Source organism: Triturus cristatus, chromosome 1_2 (genome assembly GCF_964204655.1).
Source record: "Triturus cristatus chromosome 1_2, aTriCri1.1, whole genome shotgun sequence".
NCBI classification, from domain to species: Eukaryota; Metazoa; Chordata; class Amphibia; order Caudata; family Salamandridae; genus Triturus; species Triturus cristatus.
In genome coordinates, this window is record NC_140580.1 from 783,164,872 (window position 1) to 783,189,106 (window position 24,235).

Consider the following 24,235-nt stretch of genomic DNA (forward strand, 5'->3'; position numbering starts at 1 on the left):
TGTGATCGCTTTTCCTCATTATTAATGGCTGGTCCATACGAAACTATTTGAGGTATCTGGTCGTTTGTGAGATCATTTGATATAGGATGATGTTTTACCTGATTTTCCCTTTGGAAGATCGGGTATAGTTTCTGTAGTTCCAGGTTCTTATTAGTGGGCGCTTGTACTGCCGGTGTTTTTTTTTTTGATCCAGCATCAATGAATTCTCTCGCGGCCAGTTGTTGTGCCTTTACCTTTTTTTGTTGTTTTAGGTTTTAGCCTGTTTTTTCAGGCGTTTCTTTGCCCTTTTCGAAAAGTTTTTGCTCAAATCTACATTGTGCTCTAAATTTATAGCCCCACTATTTTTGCCATGTGAGCTCTCTTGATTTGTGGATTCCTCGGACGGTGTTTTGGTTTGGCTGGAGGCTGCTGATAATTGCTGAACAGGCGATGGTGTGTACTTCGTCGAGTAGTCATTGGTGTCTTATCGATTTCTACTATGTCAGTTTTCCCCTCATAGTCGTGTACGATACTCTCTTCAACTTCAATGTGTGGTCCATTTGGGGGGATTGTGGCTACTACCGAACTAATCTTGGTTTCTTGAGTGACGTCCTTTGCAAGCCCTTCAGCTTCTCTTTGCATGCTCTGAACTGTGGTTGCCTCTTGCCTTTGCCTTAGCTCTTTTATGATTGATGTTAGCACTTCCGGCAAGGTGCTGAGTTTTTCCACAATTGGGAGGCAAGAACACCTAGCGTTTGCTGCTGCAGTTTAAATGGCAGTATTTAGTTCATTGCGCAAGCCTGCTGCTGCAGTTTAATGGCAGTATTTCGGGTATTACACAATCCTGCTGCCACAGCTTGGTAAAGGGGAATGCCTGCTAAAATATTGTGCGGACCTCTAGTGCAGTGCAGAAATTTTGAAACCCGAAGCAGACATTTTGGCTCTATGGCGGTGCGATCCATGCTACCGCACGGGGCGCTGACTTTGGGAGGGGTACTGTGTTTTCAAATACAATATAGTTTTAAAAACACCTGCTGCTGCGTTCCTTGCCTCCAGCAATTTTCAGGCAACCTCAAAAATGCCAAGATAATTCTGGTAATTGATGGACCTACTGTAGAGAGATTGGAGTTTTGGATAATGGAAGTTTTGACTCATCATAAAGTAGCTCAGGAGGTTAAAATGCCTGCTGCTATCCCTCAGATTGCTGCCCCTGGGGGGGGGGGGGGGTGCTGGGCAAAACGGACGGCAAGCACTTGAAAGAGGACCGAGAGACACGTAGTATCGCCGCTAATAGTTACCTCGATCATGGAAGTTACATGCACATACATGACACGGTCCAAGGCTACACAATTGAATACACCAGTGACTGGCAGTACAAAAGAGAACACACAGACTGCATGATCTATCTGGGGACTCAGAAAAACCGCATGTGACATCCATCAGAGAGCTGCGTGAACAATTACCTGGAAATCCCCTCAGCACAATGCAAACATGCACATACATGACACTGTTCAGGGATCCATCATCTACAGCTGACATTAAATGACCATTCATCATGGTCCCCCCATTAAAGCAGTGCACTTTGTGATCTGCATGGTACATGTTCTTTGCAGCAGGCACATTAACCCTCTGTGCTACGTTTCCAGGAGTCAACCCTTCCACTAGACAAAACTCTGATCTCTCTCTAGGAAGAACATTAATTACCGAAGTTATCATGACATTTTTATTGTTTCTGAAAATTGCTGGAGGCCAGGAAGAAGGCAGCAAGATTTTTTTAAAACCATAATATACTTGCAAACACTACGCACCCACCCGAAATAGGTACCCAGTGCAGTCACACCGTTCGCACCGCCCTAACCTGCTCAAGGTTCATGTGACCTCAGTGACCGAGTCACAGTGACTGCATCACTGTTGCTCTAGGGTGTGCTGCTTCGTAGGCCTGCCCGCAAGACTGGAGATGAACTTCAGTATGGATTGTGGTGGACAGGCCTTCAAGGTTAACTCACAATGACACCACTAGGGTACACCTGCTTGTGCTAAAACATCAAGCCTTCTAAGGTCTAGTGGGGCCTTGTAAGGTCTAGCATGGGAATATGCTCCCTCAGTAGAGTGGTCTGGTGGACTGGTCATGAAGGCTGAACCCAGTTCCCCAGTTCCAAATTCGACAGCTCTGGCCATAGTGCCACATCCTCTCCCCCACTGAACACCATACTGCCTCACTGAGAAAAAATCTCACTGCCTTCAGTTACAACCTAATTGTGCCCGCTGTAAACACTTGGATGTGGCTCAATTCAAATTATGCACTTGATAAGAGTAATATGCTGCCTAAAAAAAAAAAGTAAAAGCAAACACTCATAGGGAATGCAAGATTAAGTAAAGCATGTGAAATGTAAGCAGAAACAACATGGTTACCTTAACGATCTCTCACCCACTATTCAGAAATCAGCGAGTGGTTTTACCTGAAAAGTTAAGGACATGACTACAGGGACCTGAAGGGAACCGTTTCAATGTCCATTGCTTATATCCTTAATAAACGTAAGCAGTATGGTTTAAAAAGACCACATTCCTAAACAGAGCCATGGTAAGCATTTTGTTTTCCAATCCACCCATCAACCAGGTATTGCAGTACCTCCAGGAATGGTGCACTTCCCCACCTGGGGACAACAATGCTGTTCAAAGAAAGACGAGAAAACAAAAGTAGCGCTTCACTGCAAAGTCTGTAAAGTGAGGCTGGTGTATTTGGATGTGAATAAAACCAATCTGGCCACTTTGCAACCACTCTGTCTTGCTTTATTTAGTTATGTATTTATTTTTCAGATTTAAAACCTTCTATTTCTCTCCATCCAGCTGCACTTTGGAATAGAAAAATGTCAGAAAAAGGGGATTTCTCGCATTTTTCTTTTTTGGATCAGTTTCTTCAAGTCACGGTTTTCAGTAAGTGAGGAGCAAGACAGAAAGAGAGGGAATAATAGGAAGAGAGGGGGGGACAGCTGCCAGCACAAAAAAGAGGACATTGCCCGAGTCCTATTTCTTCTCTGCCCGTGCCCGAACGTCCACGAAAGCAAGCCGAGCCTTATCTGAATGCCTTTGTCCGCCCCCAAAATAGTGCCGCCTGGGGCGGACCGCCCCACCCTAGCTACGCCACTGTTTGTTATGGAGACTTGAGGGGCACAGTTAAAGGTGGTAGTGAGGATATCCATGGCGGAGGTGGTCATTGGGGGCTCCAACAAACATTGTCGCACCGGGCGCCACTAGCAGTAAAGCCGGCCCTGATTTTGTCATTGCTTTCCTGACGAATCCATCCGTTAATACCTGAAGTACTTACCTGAGTTAGTCACTATTGGTTGAATGATCCCGGAGTTTCATGAGACTACATGTCATTTGTCAAAATCGGCAAGTTCCTTCAAGCTGCTGCAGCCTATAATACCACCGACTTGGAAGTTGGACTTTGAAATTGATGTACCACTCAATCCTGTGTCCTGCAAGGCTGTTCCAATATCATCTTGCCTTCTCTAGTCGCACCTTAATATTCTGGCTTGCTGTCACCTTGTCCTTTTCTTGCACTTTGGCACTAGTAACTTTTTCATTCAGCCTGTGTTATTTTGCGTCACTGCTCCTCTTACCTTGTTCACTACTCTGCCCTCTTCCACGTCCTCTGCATTTTTACATCCTGGTTGCTGTTAATCTGTTGACATTTTTCTGCTAGCTTGCATTTTGTACCTTATTTATTATCCAGGGAAGGATGATCTCAAAGTGCACTAACCTATTACGATGCTAATTGCAGCACCTAGTCTGTTTGGTGGCAATCGTACTGTTGTAATCATAAATGAAGGTCCGGGACTTCTAGCGTAGATTAGTTAGATTCTTTTATTTAAGTTAATAGGAAAACCCCACCAGGAGCAGCTGTCCTGCTGCTCAGCCCATACCCAACTGACATTCACAGACAGCCAACATTCTATCCACCCAACATTCCATGCCACACTCATTCTGGCTGAGCAGCCGGTAAACGTAAGTTACAACATATCTCCCGTCTCTATGGGGAACAAATGCATTGTGAAATAAATTAGATGAAACAATTAAAATAATGACAATATGGCAAAAAACATATAGTCAAGAAATTTAATAAAGTGCACTAATAATAAAAAAATAATGCAATACAATATAAACATCTCACATCACAACTTGTCACACCATACCACAACTCATCAAACTCGCATAAAAGAAACATCCTATCACAACATACTACATCTCACCAAACTCACATAAAAGAAACATCCTATCACACCTATCACACCATACTACATCTCATCTCGCACACAGTGAATAATTAAAAGAACATTCTTTCGCACCATACTACATCACAACTCGCACAGAAACTATACTAAAGATTTCACACCACATTACATTATGAAGAAAAGTATCACATCACTTCCTGAATTAAACCACCATCCTACATCATACACCAAAACCCATATGCCAAAGATCACACCAGTTGGCAAGACCGGTACGACGAGCAACATACAGGGAACAAACCTTAAAACAATATATATATCAGGGAACAATGTGCGCACCGCAGGTCAGTAAACGAACACCCTCATAACACTTCTACACACACACCCAATAAAACTACTACTCTCACTTACCCAAAACTCAAACACTAAGACAATGGGTGTCTCATTCACGGACCATTATACAACGAATAAAACCTAGTAATGTGTGACTAAACAGATCACAGCCATCTCATACACGACTCAAACCGATGAGTGGCCCAACAGTTACCAACCACTTCATACACAACATTAACAGTGTTTCAAAATTCTGGGACCTGTGTCCCTTCCCAATTCCAATTATGGGACATGGCTCTCCGTCGTGGTTCAAATTCAAGCACTAAGTCAATGGGTGACTTATTCACATACTATCAATCAACAACCAATACTTCGTAATGAGTGATTTAACCAAAACACAGCCATCTCATACACAACTCGAACCAATGAGTGGCCTAACAACTCAACACCAACTCATACACAACAATCGTTTGCTTCTGGGATCCTTGTCCCTGTTGTGGATCTCGTTCTGGGACCTTGTCTCCAATATGGGCTCTCTGACTCACAGTCTATCTTCATGCAGCTAAGTATTCATTAACTTTATTGCCGATGGAAAACTGAGCTCTTCAATAACACCAAACCTGTGATATAAGGCCACTTTCTGAGAGTCACTGTGTTCATAGGGTCATTTCTAAACGTTGACTCCCATCCACTCAGATCCAACGTCCACTCAGATCTAACGATGTTTCCGGTCACATCGATGGTCGACGTCCTGTTGAAGAGTCAAAGCTTTATTTGTAAAAAAAAAACAACTTGGTTGGCAAAAAAAAAAACTGAAGTGTAAGGCAGGACACAAAAGAGTACTTCAAGCTATATGTGCTTCAGCCAACCACAAGATGACGGCACGTTAATGACGCTAAGCCGAGTGGCTGTCGGCACGTCCATGCAGTACAGCATGAAAGCTGCAGGACAATGAGTGTAAAAAAAATACTGGGCTCGCGCTAATTCAAAGGTCAGTAAGCACGAGCTGAAACCGTTGGGGTGAGTGCTAAACAGTCATTTAAAAAAAAAAAAATATATATATAATTTTACAGATGAACAAAAAACAGCCAATGCCTTATGCCTTAAATACCCGAAAGTGAGAAATGCACTGTTCATCAAATCTGCATGAGTTTGTGCATCAAACCCGGACGAAGCTGCCATATGATTTATTCATGTTTTTACAACTCTGTATCCTGGAAATCCTCAATCCTTTCAACAGTCTTAATGTCAATAATAAACACTTACATTTTCCACAGCACACTTCGCATTTTTCATTTGTGTAAGTCTCCCGTGTTTTGATGAGTGGTAATCTTTACTGCTTTGCGAGATGACAGGTCAGCAGTTGCTTTTACGATGTCATCAGAGTGAGATCTGTATGAACTTTTGCACCGCATCGTCAACACTTTACACCGGTGCCCGATCTTTACCCCAAGATCTTCATATTGAACAGTGAGTATTCTCACAATTCCAAACACCATCACATCGTCAGCATTACCCACCGGAACCCGATCTTTGCCCCCAATTACCATACTTCTAAGTGTGAATACTGACAGTGCTCAACACCATTACATGGTCGGCACTTCACACTGGGGCCCGATTCTTTTGCCCCTGAACAGCAGGTAACAACAGTAAACACCGGGGCTCAATCACTGTTCCCGAACACGCTTCTTAAGGTGTGTATCATTAGTGTCTCACACTGATGCGTGGTGAGTACTCCAAAACGGGGCTCGATATATGCCCCCGATTAGCAGAATACCATTAACGATGGAACTTGTACTTTGTCCTAGATTAACACAACAAGATCTGGCACGCTTGGGTTTTTAGGGCGACCGATGGCAGGGTCACTGGTGGGGTTTGGGTGCCAGATAGCTTTACACACATACTTTTAATTTCCGTAAAAAGTCTTTTACCTTGTGGTTTCCTTGGCTTCTGTTTTCTGTACCTGTCAGGTTTCATTTTTCCAACAAGCTTGGACTTCTCTTTTCTGTTTGTCAAGTTTCTGGTTGTTTTCAGTTTCCTTGAAATTGCACACATGGATTCTTCTTCTAAATCATCGCCAAATGTTGTAATCATAAATGAAGGTCCGGGACATCTAGCGTAGATTAGTTAGGTTCTTTTTATTTAAGTTAATAGGAAAACCAGGGAATCCTCACCAGGAGCAGCTGTCCTGCTGCTCAGCCCATACCCATTATTGTGTGTGTGTGTGTGTAGAAGTGTTATGAGGGTGTTCGTTTACTGACCTGCGGTGCGCACGTTGTTTCCCGATGTATATTGTTTTAAGGTTTGTTCCCTGTATGTTGCTCGTCGTACCGGTCTGGCCAACTAGTGTGATCTGTGGCAAATGGGTTTTGGTGTATGATGTAGGATGGTGGTTTAATTCAGGAAGTGATGTGATACTTTTTTCAGAATTTAATGTGGTGTGAAATCTTTAGTATAGTTTCCGTGCGAGTTGTGATGTCGTATGGTGTGAAAGAATGTTTTTTTAATAAGTTACAACACGTACATTTATTATGACTGCTCGTGAAGGCACCTCCAGGCAACCCTGATCTTTATCAGTGAACCAAGTGGTGTCCTACTATGTGTCAGCTTGCCACCTCTAGTAAGTCCTCAGCCATGGGGTCCGGCGATAGCATGCACCTGCCCCCCTCTGCCAGAAGATCAAGGTGGCAGGAAGTCACTTCAAGCCCAACTAAATATATCTGCTGTGAGACACTGCAGAGAAAGATTGACATTGTGTGGCAGTGGCAAGATCATCCACTGACTTTGTCGGAGAAGACAGTGTATGGGGTGAAGCAGGACATAGAGAGAGGACACACACACTTGCGTATGCGGCCGGACCGCATGGCAATGCAGGACGCCACAGCACAGAGAGCCATGCTCCAATTCATCAGCAGTGGCCTACCACATTTCACTGTGATCACCTGACTGAGGTGCAGCTCGGTGGGGAGAAATATCTGCGCAGCGCTAACGATATTAATCAGAAGGTCTACAACTTCCTGGCAACAGCTGGATCGAAGTATGGCGTGGGCTTCTGGAAACCTGGGTCTGTCATCATTCATCAGATCATTCTAGAGAATATGCCTTCCCAGCAGTATTGCTGATTGGCACAGACTCCACACATGGTGGTGGCTTGGGGGGAATCTGTATAGGCGTTGAGGAGCAGATGCTGTCGATGCATGGTGGGAATTCCCTGGGAGCTGAAATGCCCAAAGGTCATTGGAGTGAAGTTGACTGGTGCTCTGTCTCTGTGGCCCTTTTTCAAAGATGTGATTCTGAAGGTGGCCGGAATCCTGATTGTGAAGGGTAGCACATGTGCAATTGCGGAGTACCACGGTCCTGGTGTAGAGCCTATTTCTTGCCCCGGTGTGGTAACGATCTGCAACATGGGAGCTGAGATTGATGCAAACACTTCAGTCTCCCCCCCCCCCCCCTACAACCACTGCATGAAGAAATACCCAGGCTAGACCTGAAGGAGTGAGATTGCTGCTGACAGATGCATTTGCCAAAGAACTAGTACCTGATAAAGGATGTGAGTGCGACCAGCTGATATCAACTTAAACCAGCTAAAACCTCATATCTATGGGCCGTTCACACCATATCTAGCCTACCCTGTGTCTGAGGTGGGGACCATTGCAGAGGAGGAAGGCTGGCCTCTGGACATCAGAGCTGGTCTCATAGGCAGCTCTACCAACTCCAGCTACGAGGGCGTGGGACGTTCACCTGCTGTGGCCAAGCAAGCCTTGGCTCACGTGACCAAGTGCAAGTCCTAGTACACCATCACCCTTGGCTCTGAGAAGATCAGAGGGTGTGAGAGGTGTAGTACTAGGCAATGCCTGAGGCCCTTGCATTGTCAGCGGGACAGGAAGGACATCAAGAAAGGGGAGAAGAACACCATTGTGAACTCTGGAATTTTACTGGGAGGAATGATGCCAACCCAGAGACCCACGCCGGTGTCACCTCGCCTGAGATTATGACAGCATTGGCCATCACAGGGACCTTAAAGTTGGACCCAGAGCAGGATATCCTTGTTAGGGCCAAAGCAGAGAAGTTCAAGCTGGAGCCACCGGATGCTGATGAGCTTCCAAAAGCAGAGTTTGAATCCGGTCATGACACCATTACCGTCCCAGTGATGGGAGCACTCAGAGTGGAAGTCAGTGTCACTGGTCTGTGTCTGCAGCTGCTGCACCCTTTTGACAAATGGGATGGAAAGGACCTGGAAGACATGCAGATACTCCTCAAGGTGTAGGCACCACAGATGACACCTCCGCTGCTGGACCTTGGCTAAAGTTCTGTGGTCATCTGGACAACATTTCAAACAATATGCTGATCAGAACCATCAACACTGAGAACAATAAGGCCAGCTGTTATGTTATGTTATCAGGTATTTATAGAGCGCACAGCTACTCCCAGGAGTGTCCCGCGCTAGGAAAACAGAGACCACATAACAACAAACAAAGCATTCCTGTAAAGCGGAAACTCAAAGCTGAAAGAGCCATGTTTTTAGACTCCTCCTAAAGGTAAGGCGGTCGGAGTCTATCTAAGAGAGAGAGGAAGGCTATTCCGCAGCTGAGAAGACATGACTTGGAAAGATCCCCCCCCACCCACCCACCCCCCCAACCCGGGAGAGCAAGACCTTCAGAGTTGAGATCAAAAGCTGAGCGGAAGATCTCCAGGTACGCTGAGGTACATAAGGTTGAAATCTTTCCCTAAGGTAGGGGGCTCCAATCTTATGGAATGCTTTGAAAACCAGGACAAAGGATTTAAAATGTATTATTTTCTGCACTGGCAGCAAGTGACGAGAGGACAGAAGCTGGGTGGTGTGAGCCCTGGGGCCAGTCAGGAAGATGGCCCTCGCCGCCACATTCTGAATCACCTGTAATCGGCCCAAAGATACTCCAGTAGGCCGAGATACAGGGAATTAACATGGTCCAGTCTGGATACCACCAGGGCCTGGACCACTGATTTCCTATAGGGAACTGAGAGCAGGGGGAGAAAGTTCCTCAGCATTCTCAACACCCCAAAACAGACCCCAGCCACCGTTTAGACTTGGGCCTTCATAGAAAGGGCCGCATCCAATTTGACCCCAAGATTTTTCACGATGGTGACAGAAGACAAGGAGGGGGACATGTCATGCGGCCACCAGGTATGCCAGTCTGCATACGGACATGGACCAAAGAAGATAATCTCTGACTTTTCAGAGTTAAACTTTAATTGATTGTGTCGAAGCCAGGAGAAGACTTCAGAGAGGCAGATGTTAATTAAGTTGCCGTTGAATTCGACGCCCTTCTCGCATGTAAACAGCAGCTGGGTGTCATCTGCATATGACACTATTTTAGCCCCTTATTTCTCGGCGAGAAGGGCGAGAGGGGCCATATACACATTAAATAACGTTGGGCTCAATATTGAGCCCTGTGGGACCCCAACATTAATGGGCGGAATCGCAGCGGCAAAAGGAGGAGACCAGATAATTTGTCAGCGGGTAACAAGGAAAGACGTGAACCATCTCAATACCATACCACCGATACCGCTCTCCACAAGTCTTTGCAGTAATCTGTTGTGGGGCACAGTATCAAAGGCTGCGGAGAGGTCCAATAATACCAAAACCGCATTACCTCCTCTATCCAGCGTAACTTTAATGGTCTCCGCAACTTCTAGCAAGGCTGTTTCTGTGCTGTAGTTAGCTCTGAAGCTCGACTGACCTGGGTGCAGCAAATGATTGTCCTCCACGTATTTGGTTGTAACTTCATTGACGTATTTCTCCAAAGCCATGGAGAAAAAAGGCAGAAGTGATATGGCCCGTAGTTACTGGCAGCCTCGGGATCTGGTGTAGGTTTCTTTAGTAGCGGAAGACTTTTAGCATGTTTCCAAGTTTGCGGCATAAGCCCTTCCCGCAAGCCGGTGTTCAAAATCAAATTCACTACAGGGTTAATCACTTCTGCTATTGAGGACAGTATCTTTGCTGGAAATGGGTCTGATGGTGAGCCGGACTTCAGAGCTTTCATAATCGCTAGAGATTGTTCCAGGATAATCACAGGAAACTCCATAAAGAACGCCCTAACGCCGAAGTATGTGGCCTTTCCAGACACCGCCCGCTACTATAAGATCCATGGCATCGGCTGGGTTGTGATTGGGGATGAAAACTATGATGCGGAGTGGAGCCGGAAGCACGCTGCCCTGGAGCCACGGCACCTGGGCTGATAGGCCATTATCACCAAAAGGTTCACCAGGATCCGTGAAACAAACCTAAGGAAGCAGGGCCTGCAACCCCTCAGACCCAGCAGCCTATGACAAAGTTCACCCAAAGGACAAGATTCCCATTGCTGGACTCAAAGACTTGGCACCGGGCAAGCCCCTGAAGAGCATCAACCAACAGAAGGGCAGCACAGACACCATCCAGCTGAACCACACCGTCCACGAGACTCAGAGCGAGTGGTTTCTGGCTGGCAGTGCCCTTAACCGCATGAAAGAGCTGCAGCACCAGTGGCGGCCCACCTTCAACAAGCTGCTCTGCCCACGCATCCTGCTTGAAATGTCTAGCCATGTAAGTGACACCTCGTCACGTACCATTGGTTTGCTGCATCTGTGAAGGAAGTGCCTTTGTGTGTTCGTTTAACTTGTTGTGCAGTATTCCTAATTCAATCTGGCCCACGGAGGGCATCTATGTGTGAAACATTAGGCCCCCTTCATGTTGTCTGCTTTTGCCTCCATTTTCACATTTTATGTAGAAAACTCGCCGTTGATTTATTTGTATCCTCGACGCGTGCCAGGGACGGAATAGGAATCATTTTATATCGCCTATATAAACAACGTACATAGTAATAAATAAATCCTCTTGGATTGTGAAAAACAAATCGTACTTGTTTTTGCCAAATTTAGGCGTCGTGTCCTGCTGCAATTCTGCTGCTGCTCCACATCTGCAACTCTTATCAAGCACTTCATTTTCTGGGTGATCTTAAAGCGCGGGAAGGCAGCATGATGAAGATCGCAGCATCTAACTTGTTCCTGCCCAGTTAAGGCACCGTGCTTGGTTGCACCTTGCACTTTGTCTCTAGTATTTTAACCAACATCCTCATTTAACGGAGCTTGAGGTTTTTAACTTTTTTATTATGTTTGTAATTGTTTTCCATTTTTCAGCAAATATCGTGTTTAACTATTTGTTTCTGTATTCCACTGACTGGCTGTATTTTTGTTAAGTTTTAATTAACAGATAAATAAACGATGTTTATTCATAGATGACATTTGGACATTTTTAAAATGTGCAGTGTCTTCTACTGTGGCCAAAATTGTACAGGTAACACAATACTTATGTTTAGGAAGAGTGTGACTTTGAATCTCTTTCTGAAATTGTTGAACATTCGTAGAGTATACAGAATCCCACTCTTTTTCAATAATATTTTTATGTCACTACCATGCTATAATTGTAGCCAACAAAAGGCACGAGTGGTCCAACAAATCCCCAGTGAACTTGAGGTCATGCAAAAAAAAAAAAATCACAACTCAACATTCACTTCCCTCACTCAAACCAAAGAGAAAAGTTCTTAATAATCATAAGCATATGTTATTTGGTCACATTTAAATATAATATATTGGCACGATTTTCCCCTTGTAAACAATGAAACAGTATTTTGGTTCCATGATCATTTTCTAAAGAGGCCTTCGCCAGACAATAACTAAATCCTTCAATCTTATGTTTATAACAGGCAGCTCCTCCTAACTTACCATAAGAAGAGTTAAGTGAATATTTTTAAAAAACAAACATGTAGGCAACTGTTTCTCCTCTGCACTGAGGCCTGAGTCTCATGGTGCAGGAAGGAGGACTTTGGGTAGCGTATGTCACTCCTGCCATGTTTCTAGTGGTGGAGTAGCCAAACCAGAGGCTGCCTGCAGCCAATGAGAAGGCATTGTTGGTGGCTCTAGATGTCATTCACACGGAGGAAACCAACAGGCAGGCACAGGAGGGGTTGAGAGCGCCATGTGGGCAGGGGGTCCTCATGGACAAATGCCAATTCAAGATGGCACCATAAAACTAGACCTAAATGCAAAATTAAAATCCAACGCTAGCTCTGCTTAGGGCATATAAAGAAGGTAAGATGTGCACCATCACCCAGTCTGAGGCAGAAGGAAACTTTTTGGTTAAAAAGGAAGACATCCAGTGAGTATCTGGGATAGGAGCAGACCACAGCACTTGACTTTGCATTCGATGCATCTGACCTGCACGAGACAATCCTGCAAGCTGCCCCTCGTCAGGTTGGAGCTGATATTAATAATTGTGATTTTTGCAGCGTGATATAGTGACATGTTATTTGAACATGTCTCTTTTATTTCCTTTATTTCTGGTACCTTCCCTTCCTGGTTGCAATATCCTAGATGTTTTGTTTTATTTAATTGTGGGACATCATTTTTTAGGTTACCTGTAAAATCAGTGTTGTTATTTAATCACTGTTGCCATGGAAGAGGCATTGGGGGGGGGGAAGAAAAATTGAGCTGCAGCATTCTGGAACGAAGCCGGTAATTGGGTGCATTATAAAGGGAACCCATAGGATGTTGCCATGGCCCTCAGCAGTCCAAGGTCTTTGGTTTTTCTATTGCCCCATTGTACTTGCCTCTATTCCTATTACTATAATTAATCGCTGATAACAGTTGCTGATGGCTCATAGCACCAATTTCGTTTTGTCCACTGTACATGACTTTCAATGATTCTGCCAAGCTGGGTCAGCGTACCTCCACTATATTGACTGACCTACCACCATATCTACACCATTACATTGACCTGACAAAATATCAGATGCCATCACAACATTGTCCATTATATTGCCAAGTAAAATATATATATAAAAATGTGTTAACTTTAGAAATAGACAAATATTAAGAAATGGATAATATAAAACATACTTATCTACACGTGTAATTATACCAGGGTTAAGGTTATAGCACATCTTAAGATTTTTTTGGGAAATAGGAATGTGGCATGAAAATAAAATAAAACAAGAGTTTTGGGGCCACATGTATCATGCATTTTACCAGTCGCAAACGTCCCGGATCGTAGTATTTGGCTGTTTGTGACTGGTAAAATGCTTCTTCGCATGTATGAATTCCAATTTGCCATTCGGTCACCTGTTACAGAATCGCAATTTGGAATTACGAATACATAGAGATTCGGTATTAGGAAGGCGTGTGTTTAGGTCGTCCCTTCCTAATACCGAATTGCAGTAGTATGTAGGAATGTTTTGCCACTGAAATGCATTCCCAAAACATTCGCATTTTAACACCTATTTCAAGCAGATGGTAACCCATTTGCAAAGGTGAAGGGGTCCCCCAGGGATCTCTTCCCCTTTGAGAATGTTTGTAAAAATATTTTTTGAGAGCAGGCAGTGGTCTTAAATTTTTTTAAAACTTTACTTTTTTTTTTTAAACGCAACCCGTTTTCCTTTAAGGAAAACGGGGTGCATAAAAAAATATATATGGGTCACCATCCCTGTGATTCTAGCTATTACTAACGTGTTACAAATTGCGCCCTGCCTCATCAATACTAATGAGGTAGCTCGGTTTGCGACCCATTAGGAAATGCGAAATTAAACTCATGGAGTTTCATATATTCAAATAGCGATTACCTAATTGCCATTTGCAGATAATCGCAATTAGGTAATCGTTATTTTAAACAATGGTACATGTGGCCCATGGTATATAAAAGAGGTAATTGTGCCAGGTTAATAATTATTTTGAAATGCACGATTGAGGATAGGATTTATGGTACGGGTATAAAAAGAAAGAAATTAGTTAAACATTTTAATAAACAAAATAACACAAATGAAAGAACAGAATCTGAAGGTGTTTGCTCCTCCACATCAATTTTATATTATCTATATAATTTTTAATTGGATTTAGGTTGCATGTGAAAAAATATAGCAAAAATGAGTGGTTAGCAGTTTGTAAAAGTACACGAAAATAAAATTATTAATATAAAATAAAGAAGAATATTTTCAAAGGGTTAACCCACACCCCCTAACATGTTTATGTAAAAAACACGCATGCAGGGTAAAAGGCTCACGGTATATAGTATACCAAGAGATAACCAATATTGCCATTGAGGGGTTCTGGTAACATCATAAACTACAAGGCCAAAGGCAGAGTGGTTTGTAAATGTTACCAGAACCTTGAGAAAGCAACACAAGTCCATATTACACATGTTAGCCGCTATGCATTTTTTTATACTTCATGTTTGTTTTGGGGTAGTGCTTTCTTCAAATTGAAGTTAACACCATCCAATGTTTGTGATAAGAATATTTAGGTTTACCTTTTTGGCATAAACAGTTGATACTTTTTTTTTAATGTGGTGGGCCAGGGAATTTGCCACTAGCTTTTACCACATAATTATGGACTAAATGCTTTTGCAACATAAATTGCAACATAATTTGCAGGTCTATCAAAAATGTAATAAAAATTATTGAACATTAAACTGGCAGAGAATGTTCTTTAATAATTGTCATTTTCTGCTGCTTCATTAAGGGAACCTTGCTCCATAATTTAGTCCTACATGCCTTGTAAGCCTAGTAACTAAGACACTGGTAAAGCTCTGCAGATTGGTAATGATTATGGCGATGAAATTAGAATTTTACAGGCCACCCTGAAATTCACGCTTCACATGTCCCTTTGAAATATGAGTTTTATAGCACTGCGTTTTGTGCATTATATATATATATATATATATATATATATATATAATATTCAAGCTGCCAAAATGCGGAGCACTCTTGGGACGTTTTCTGTTGTAATTTATTGGGAGCAAATGCATTTCGGCCTTTAGCCTTCCTCAGTGCTCATCAACTTAGCACCAAACACGTTGCACATATAAATACAATCACAGATGGTTTCATTGGAGAAGCGTGCAACGTGTTTGGTGCTAAGTTGATGAGCACTGAGGAAGGCTAAAGGCCGAAATACATTTGATCCCAATAAATTCCAACAGAAAACATCCAGAGAGTGCTCCGCATTTTGGCAGCGTGAGTATTTTTTCACGTGAGTTCGCCCACACGTTAAAGGGGATAACAGCACCCGTCCGATAAGAGTTCAGCAGCTGGGTGACTCTCGGAGCATATATATATATATTAAGGTGGAGGTACAGAATATCGGGATACTAGAATATTGTAATATTGTAGACCAAATATCAAGTGCCAAGATGTAGACTGCTAAGTATAGGCTTACTATACTTAATTAAAACTGTAAGTAGCTTGGCTATATGTGTTTGTGTGTATGTGTATAGATATGTATATATATATATATATATATATATATATATTTTTCACTGAAAAAATTAACAGTTACAGGGATGTTATAGTTAGGAAATAGAATAAAAAAAATCATTAGAAATTCACTAAAAAAAACTAAAGTTTACAGGGACTTTTTGGTTGGGTTCAGATTTTACACACAGTAAATGTGAGAAGTTGGCCTGGTATATGCTGTCCACTACTTAAAGTGGGCACCCTGTACCAGTCCAAACAACCCTTATCGAAAGCTATCCTAGTGGTAGCTATGGAGATCAGCCTTCAGGCTAAGTCTTGAAGGAATGTTAAGCACCTTGTTTTACCAGAATGTAACCTTATAGCATTGGTTAAAAGAAAGGGAAACCACAGTAGTTATAAAAATATGTATTTGTTATCTATAACACTCTCTAGTATCCTCTACAAGAGAATAGAACACAAATAATACAGTTGCAAAGAATCAAACGTAAGTAGCACACTACACAGTGGGCTCCAGGGGGAGACCAAACCATATACTAAATAAGTGGTGTAAGAACCACAACTCGGGACTAGACTTAGTCTAGGAGGTGTAGAATTGCTGGGACCCCAGTGAACCACCCAAGGTGAGTAAATAGGGACCCCACGGAGGACAGGGGCAGAGTGAGAACACGACCGTGTGCTCCGTACAATTCAATCGGAAAGTCGCGGTTGGAAAATTGGAGATTAAGGACCGTTCCCAGGAGATTACGAAAACAACCCTTGAAATTTAAGAGTTTGAAGAGCCACCCCATCCGTGGATACCTTTGTACCAGAGTTACCTACCCCAGAGGAGCTGGGTGCATAGGCACGAAGTGGCGTCGGAAACCCTTGTTGTTTTCTCCGGATGTCGACAAAGTAATGCTGCTGCTGGAAGTATGGAAAGTGTCCGGTGGGATCCAAACATGGATTCTAGATGAGAAGAACTTGAAAGCAGAAGGGACAGAGTCTGGGTCACTTTGGAGTGACCAGGGGCTCGGTAGACGCCCACTGATGTGAGGTGCTTCAGGTGTGTTGACGGGGATCTTGACTCTTCAGCTGCGAGGACCCGGAAATGTCTAGGACGACCAGGAGCTGGAGGCAACCTGTCCCACGAAGTATGTTGAGTGCTGATGGGTCAGTGTCCGGCGGGAGCACCAACAAGCCTTGGCAGCGGCAAACAACGTAGATGGTCAAATTCGGTGTCGATCTGGCCCAGCATGGACCAGGGGACTCACCACAGCAAGGGGAGTCAGGGCAGGCCTGGAGCAACCGGGGGAGCCCAAATAAAGCAAAGTTGACCCTCAAGTGGATCCACAGGCCGAAGGCACAGGAGTCGCGAGGGGACCTTAGGCGGTTTCACAGGATACCAGCTAGCAAGGCAGAGAGTGCGAGGATGCCGGAGTCCTTCTCCAAAAAGATGCGCTGGGGTCAGGGCTACACATGACCCAATGCATGGAATTGTTGCACACCAACAAGCATGTGCAGCTGCAAATGAACGCGGTGCACAGGGGTACGGGTATACGGTCCCCACAAGGGACATCCGCCTCAAACACAGTGAGAGGGCAGTTCAACCTCGGAGACATTCAGAAACCCACCTCCTGTGTTGCTGGAGACTACGGAGTCCACAGGAGCTCTGGAGTAGCAAACCTGTCAGATGCGTTACGGTGCCTGCATTTGCAGGGGAGTGACTCCTTTCACCCCAAGGGAGATTCTTCTGTTGTATTGGATGTCCACAGGGTCCAGCACGGAGCCTGTATGGATCACGGACAGTGGTGAGACTGGGGATGGCAAAGGAAGACTAAGTCAAGCCCAAGGGAGGTCCAGCGAGGTCCAGACTATCAAAGTGTAGTGGTGTCTTCTTGCAGAATCTTGTCCACGTAAAATCTAATGTTCTGTAGCCAGGTAACCCATTTTATACCCATGGGAAAGGGTTGGACTGATTCTAGGGACCCTCCTAAGAGAGGGACAGGACCGAGGGGTGGCCACACCCATGCCCTTTGTCCAGTTTCTCGCCAGATGCTCGCCAGAGCAGGTGAAAATGGCTCCCAGAACTGGTTTGAGCTGGACAATGCACAGGGACACCAAATGTGCCCCTCGTGCCGACTTTCTGGCACGGAGACCGTGCACCCACCCAGTTCCAATACACTAAATCCGGTCTGGGCGGTGGTCAGACCTCCCTGTGACAGGATACCTATTGTCTGACCTTCCTCTGCGCGAGCTTGGCTCAGCAGCAGGAGGGCAGACTCGTGTCTATTGCTGGCAGCATCCATTTTGTGCTGTAAGGCTCGAGAAAGTTGGTACCGGTAGACTTGGGTACCCCCAGAACCTTGGTTCTGAGGGGAGGAATCCTATCTCCCACACCAATTACTGGTGTGGAGGTATGATTCCAAGGTGCTTGACACCAAACACGACATACTTTATTGCAGTCGTTTTCGGGATAGCATTTACCGCAAGGTTATAATGCACCTCTACCTATATGTCTGGCAGTATCATGTACAGCTCGGGTGACCGGTCTCCGAAGACTGCAGAGGAGCCCTGCTCATGCAGGAGCACCCTCTCATGTAAAACCCAGTACCCTGCCTTCAGGATTGTTAATATATGTGAAGAGAACAAGGGTACCCCAGTAGTAGGACCAGGGGTCATAAGTGTAGTTGAAACTTTTGGAGTTTTGTACAATGTTTTCAATGCGATGTAAATTTTAAGTCACTAGCACCTATCACTTCATGCACTTTTCACTGTATATGTGTGAGCACCAGGACCAGCTACTTAATAGTGGATGATACTCCATTTATGATGTTAATAAATGCGATGTCATTCATACAACTTTGTGTCCCTTCATACATTGTCTTTCCGGTCCTACCTGGACTCCCTCTTCATTACTAAAACCTAGACATAAGTTTTAAATAATAGTAGCCCAGGCTACCTGAGGACCTCTGTGGCCTCTCCCAGACCTATGTTCTTTCAACTACACTTCAGGATTGTGAAGGCCGGCTATAGGGGTGACTTTTAAGGTTTAAGTGAAATGATATATATAGATATAGTGAACCTATATGTCTCGTAAGTGGTGCAAGCACCATCTTACACAGGCTGCAGTAGCAGACCAGAGGTTCCATTTTGCATGGCCTCTCAGGGGTGGCATAATACATGCTTCAGCCCATGGGAGGCCTCTGGGGTACCTATGCCCTTGGTACATGTGTATCATATACTAGGGACTGATGAGGGTACCCCAGTATCCAATCTGGAGTTGTACCAACGTACATATGTCAATTTAGAGGAGAAAGCAGATAGGCTGGGGTCCTGAATCGCAGGATCCCAGCCAGACTAGTCAAAACTGTGGGAGCAAAAAGTGGGGGTAACCATAAGAAGCAGATCCTACTTTCCTACAGTAAGCAATAGAAATTCATCAGCTATAGTTAGTTATCGCACGTAACTATAACTTGTGCCCTAAGTTAACTATAACTCGCGTCCGGGCCATGCACAGTTTTCTCATCAATAATTTCACTGCAAATGTTGCTTTGATATTATCAATGATGTCATAGAAGATGTCATGAGTGATGAGATTTATAGCGTAATTAGTAGTGCATGGAGGAGGCGCTGGTTATAGTTACCTTAAGGCACAAGTTTTGCCCCCAGGACATCATCTCCCGGGGCTCAGCCAATGATTAAAGGGGGGCCAGTGGGCCCCTACCCCAGGACAATTTTGACCCTGGGGACCCCATCTACCCGCCAATAGTTAATGGGGTAGGGGAGCCACGCAACCCCTTCCAGGGCCCATTTCAACCCTGGGGACCTCAGCCTCTAAAGGATGGGTGCCCTTGTGCTCACCCAGATCACTCACCATGTCCTCTTTGGGGGCTACAGGGGGAGCCTCAAGGCCCCAGCCAGATCGCCACATCCAGCGGGAGCCTGCATTGCTCCAGCCTGCAGAGAGCAGCTAAAAATGCAGGCAGGAAAATAGATCTGAGCATTTTTAAACCTCTCGCCCACTGGGAGCAGAGTTCGTGTGTGCTCTCGCTTAGCTGGAGCTTTGAAGAAAGAACAAACACCGGTTTCCCTGTCCATGGCAGCTGAGTCCTGAGTCCAAAGATGGCTGCTACCACCTCCTGGTTGAAGTGGTGGCAGCCAATCAGATCTCCTCATGAGATCTGTCTGGTCCGCAGTGACTGCGCGTCCCTAGAGATACATAAATGTTTTTTTCTTTAATAACTCCAAAACTACTTAACAGATTTACACCAAATTACAAAAAGATATATTTCTGGACCAAGATTTAGATTTCTGCCAAATTTGGTGCAATTCTGTTCATCTGTTCAGGCTGTACTCCAGTTCAAAATCCCTATGGGTAATTGCATGAGGAAAATGCGTTTTGGGACATCCCCCCTCTTTCTCAGCCTCTGGTTGATGAATCACCCCAAACCAAAATTTTCCAAACAGCAGCTGAAGTGAGTGGCAAACTAGTTTTGAAAATTTCATGAAGATTCGTTAAGCGGCGACAAAGTTATTAGCCCCCAAAAAAACCTTTCCCTATGGAAACTAGGTCCAAAATAAATAACTACGCCAGTAGGAGAGATATATCTTTTTTACTGCCCGGCCCTTTAAGGGGTAGCACATTGCACCTGGCGCGGTACCGGGTAATCAGTTACTTCACTCGGCCAAGGAATGTCGAACTAACCAGACATGCACTTACTATGGCTCAAAAAATGCATTTAATAAAGTTTATTCCAAAAAGTGGCATTGAAGCAACGAGTTTCGGTCACTGGCCTGGATCACCACTTCTCACGCTCATGTGTGTTCCACCCTAATATGTGTACCATAAGAAGCTTCGTTTTTACTCCCTGCCTCTAGAGTCTCTCACAAATCGTGTGTGGATTTGTCAGTTTTGCGACTCTCATGACTCCTCCATGAACCTCTTACTATGGAGTGAGAATATTACATTTTGTTCCTGGGCTGATGAGAAGCATATTTGGAAAATGGAAGTAAGAATTCACTACGGACCGGAGACTCCATAAAGTGATATCCATCTCTCCTAACATGCATTGTGAATAGAATAGGAAAGATGACTACCTCATAGAAAAGATACTGATTCTACATTAGCGTTGCCCTGCTGTAGTTGCCAGCTTCCAATGCAGAAAGACCACTGCCAAAGTGCTTCCTGCCCCTAATGATACATCTGTAGAAGAAATACCACTGCACTGAGACTAACAGCCCATAGTGGAAGACTATCTCAGAACCGCATAGTCCAGACTTAGATCTCACTACAACAATTCACAGAATGTTTATTCTCACACATTCCTCACAATGGATCACTGTAACAATTCTCCTTTTAAAAACCCAACCAAAGGAGGTCCATGCCCTTCCAAAACCATGTTCCCACCTAGCTTATCTCAAAATGTCTAAAACAATTTCAAACATTAAGCTATGAGAGAATTCCGGAAGTGTTTATCGCTCTCTGTAACCGTTATGGACGAAAAAGGTGTCGCAAACCGGCCTTCTCTTCTTCACACATCAAACTTCCCTTCAGGAGGAAACATTCATACACAAACTGATTGTCTTATGGTAAAAAATTAATACTTCACGGAAAGAAAGTGTACTATTCGCTTCAGCGTTCATCTCTGTGAAGATGTTATCCATTTTTAAGAGCAAGAAATCCTAATTCAGTTGACTGATCATATTCTGCCAATTGAAGTCCCTGCTCTATTCTCGGCTTTCACTTTGAAACCTTTTACTCTTCCAGACTCCTCCTCTGCCCATTAATTACTTCATTCTTTTTTACTTCTCTTCAGGCTCCTTAGACATTGTTTATCCCAGCCTTCTACCACTCAGCGCTTCTCCCCTCTCCCACCGCCAAAGGACTGTTTCAACTTCTCTAAGCTCTGGAGGAAAAGCCTCCTTTCGCAGTCTATCATGCAGCTCTTGAACGCAGTTTGTTAAGAGGTCTTCATTTGTCAGAGACCTCTACTCCAGCTACTTTCCTTCCATCAATATATGCCCCAGACACATTTTCTCTGAGAAGGCACCACAAGCTTTACATGGTACCTTGCACTGGTATTAGACCGAAACGACGCTTTATCCTTCCTGTTCAGAAACTTCTAAAGCCAATGGCAGCGGCAGTAGTAGGGCACCATCTAAATAATGTGTTCAGTCACCCTAACTTCTACACTACCACAAAAACAAGCACTCATTGTATATGGCTTTGTAGCAAACAGGCTGGGCTGGCTCCCTTATTACAGAATTTAAATCTCTTACACTTAGGAAAACCATGACAAGTTTCACCTCCTATTCCTCGGAGACCTAGCACAGGGCAACACACCTTCCTCTTTCTAGAATGTTATATTCTTCAACATGTCAGGATGAGTTTAGGAATTTCGTAATTCTGTTTTGTGGTTTTATACATCCAGTGCCTTAATCTTTATGCTGCCGCCGTACCAGTAGTTCAGTGATGATTTTAAGAATCAGTACTTTTAATTGTGTATCCTCCTTTTTTTTCCTTTCTTTTTAGGTCTCGCCTTGGCAGCGCATGCGCTGCATGCGCTGTCTCAGCGAGACTTAAAGTAATCTCTATATGTTGGCAAGCAGCCGGTAGTTTCTCCTGCTGCTTGCCATTGGCTTAGTGTTGGCTTAGAGTTTCCTACCTTGTTTTTCTGTGGCCCAACTGACTTCCGTGTAGTCCGGAAGCAACGGCCACCAACTACAGTTTTAGTCCGCACTGTTTGGACTTTTGTTTGTCTTGCGCACCGCTGCCTGACCTAAACATGGCAGGGGCGCATGCGCAATGAGCCGGTGTGCACGAGGGGTGGGCAGCGCATGCTGCTTGTTTTAATGGAAATCCATTCCATTTGAAGCGGTGAGACTCGAAATCTCTTTAAAATGCTCGATCCACTACTTTTCACACCGGTTTGCGGATTGTAATCGGATTTACACTACTGAAATGTGAGAGGCTACATAGAGTCAAGATAAACCCAAGCAACCCTGTGGTACAACAATAGTGAGCACTACACAAAGTCCATGGAAGCATTTGATTTTGAATTATAATAAAAATAATATTATGTTATAATTGTTGGCGCCTCGGTCAATCACACAAACGCCTAATCACTGCCTGATAATCTAGCTGCGATTGGGCTTTGGGGACACACCGTTACTTGTAAACACTGCACTACTACAGTTCTGAACTCGTTTTCATGTAACACTCTTTCCCCGGTGTAAGCCCACGGGAGGTGGAGCTCACGTTCTTCCCACGTTAAGTTCCTGCGTAGGAGGATCCGCGCGATGTACAGTACACACTGGACGTGTGCCACCCCCTTCTTATCAAGTTTACTCTGGTGGCGTGGAAGGACACCCCTTACTGTCGTCAGTAGGCGCCCCGCCCATTAATCTAACGTCGGGGAGGTGGGGACGTGCTTGAGGTTCTGAAGAGTAAGGCAATGACGCTGATCTGTCAAAGCCTGCCCCCTCCAGGACCAACATGTGACATGTGTAAACAGCGCTATTGGTCCGTGCCAATCATAGCAGCGGGGACTGTGTAGGGCAAAGTTCGACCCTGCTCCTCCCCCATCCCTACCACAGACCAGGAAACGCGTTTCAAAGCAGCAGACAGCCGAGGGTTATTGGAGTTCATGCAGGCTGTTGCAAAGCCTTTGCATAATGTTCACATTAGGCTGAATAGGCCGCACTCTGAACTAAAGAAGAAGGTTTTCCTTTCCTGTGTGTGTGCAATAGGTCTCGCCTTTCTTTAAGTTAAAGCCATTTGCTTTGCTATACAATACCAATAGCAAAGCAAATGGCTTTAACTTAATCAAAGGCGAGACCAATTGCATTTTCAATGCTTGTTCTCTTTCTGCTCCCCACCATATTAGCTTTCTCTGTTCACAGGTTTCACATTATCTCGTTAGTCTAAATCTAAAGGGCATTTTGTATTCAGTGTGTGCACCCCTCATTCTCTGATTTTGTGAGTGTGGTGTTCTGGGAGTTAACCCTGTATAATATGATGTCTCTTATTGCCTCATACAGCCTTTTACCTCTTATACCTTTCCCCATGGCAGGAGGGTGGGTTGCATTCATCAGAGGTAGGTAGTGGGATTTGACTGTCCAGGGGTAGTTTCTTGCTCTTCTCATGTGCCCCTTTGGTCTTAGACTTTGAATTCCCTACATTTGAATGCCCACTTTCTCACCTCCTATCTCTCGGGCCTCACTGTCACGTAATGTATTTGCGTGTTATTATATATAAACACGTTTACTTATTGTTTTATTGTATGTTTCATGTATGTATCTTGCACTCTTCAAGGCTGCACTCTTAGGGTTCCAGAACCATAGTGATGGTGTGGAATCCTCTGGAGCCAGTTCCTGAAGAAGGGTTGGAGTGTTTGTTACTATTAATAGCACTAGCCCTAGTAGTACTATTCCTGATTAATATATTGGAAA

The 24,235-nt window shown here is 44.3% G+C and overlaps 1 protein-coding gene and 1 pseudogene across 19 annotated transcripts in view; both read left to right on the forward strand.

Annotated features, from left to right (window-relative positions):
• Positions 1–24,235, forward strand: part of ANK3 (ankyrin 3) — a 1,906,984-nt gene that overhangs the window by 11,755 nt on the left and 1,870,994 nt on the right. The gene's annotated exons all lie outside the window — the stretch shown is intronic.
• LOC146868029 (aconitate hydratase, mitochondrial pseudogene) lies at positions 87–11,151 on the forward strand (annotated as a pseudogene).